This window comes from Chrysochloris asiatica, unplaced genomic scaffold (genome assembly GCF_000296735.1).
Source record: "Chrysochloris asiatica unplaced genomic scaffold, ChrAsi1.0 scaffold00059, whole genome shotgun sequence".
NCBI lineage: Eukaryota > Metazoa > Chordata > Mammalia > Afrosoricida > Chrysochloridae > Chrysochloris > Chrysochloris asiatica.
Genome location: NW_006408577.1, coordinates 15,513,517 through 15,514,859, shown reverse-complemented (window position 1 = coordinate 15,514,859; position 1,343 = coordinate 15,513,517).

Genomic DNA, 1,343 nt, shown 5'->3' with positions numbered 1-1,343 from the left:
TGTACCAAAAGGAAATGGTCAATGTTCAACCATTTTAAGAGGTAGCATATGATCAAGAACCAATGATACTGAAGGAGGAAGTCCAAGGTGCATTGAAGGAATTGGCAAAGAACAAGGCATCAAGAATTGATGGGAAAAAAAAAAATTGAAATCTTTCAAGAAAGTGAGGTGGCACAGGAGGCACTCATCTCCGTCAAGAAATTTGGAAGACAACTATCTGGCCGACTGATAGGAAGAGATCCATATTTGTGCCAATTCCAAAGAAAGGTGACCAAAGAAAATGCAGAAATCATCAGACAATCTCTTTGATATCCCATGCGAGTAAAGTTTTGCTAAAGGTAATGCAGAAATGGCTACAGTCATATATTGACAGAGAACTTCCAGAGGTTCAAGCAGGATTCAGAAGAGGTTGTGGAATGAGAGATATCATTGCCGATGTCTGATGGATCTTGGTGGAAAGCAGAAAATATCAGAAAGATGTTTACCTGTGCTTTATTGACTATGCAAAGGCTTTAGATTGTGTGGATCATGACAAGCTATGGACAACATTGCAAAGTATGAGTATTCTGGAACACTTAATTGTGCTCATGAGGAATCTGTACCTGGACCAAGAGGCAGTAGTTTAAACAGAACATGGGAACACTGAGTGGTTTAAAATTAAGAAAGGTGTGCGACAAAGTTGTATTCTTTCACCATACTTATTCAATCTGTATGCTGAGCAAGTAATCCAAGAAGCTGGCTTATATGGAGAAAATCATGGCATCAGGATTGGAGGAAGACTCATTAACAACCTGTGGTGTGCAGATGATACAACCTTGCTTGCTGCAAGTGAGGAGGACTAAAACATTTACTGATGAAGATCAAAGAGCACAGCCTTCGGTATGGATTACATCTCAATGTAAAGAAACAAAAATCCTCACCACTGAACCAATAAATAACATTCTTTTCAATGGAGAAAAGGTTGAAGTTGTCAAGGACTTCATTCTTCTTGGATCAACTATCAACACTCATGGAAGCAGCAGTCAAGAAATCAAATAACATATTGCTTTAGGCAAATCTGCTGCACAAGACCTTTTTAAAGTGTTGAAGAGCAAAGATATCAGCTTAAGGACTTAGGTGCACCTGACCCAAGTCATGGTATTTTCAATAACCTCATATGTATGCAACAGCTGGACAGTGAATAAGGAAGACCATAGAATAATTGTTGCTTTTGTGTTTTGGTGTTGGATAATATTGAAACTGCCATGGGGTGCCAAAAGAACCAATAGATCTGTTTTGGAAGAAGTGCAGCCAGAGTGCTCCTTGGAGGCCAAGATGGCCAAACTTCGTCTCTCATACTTCAG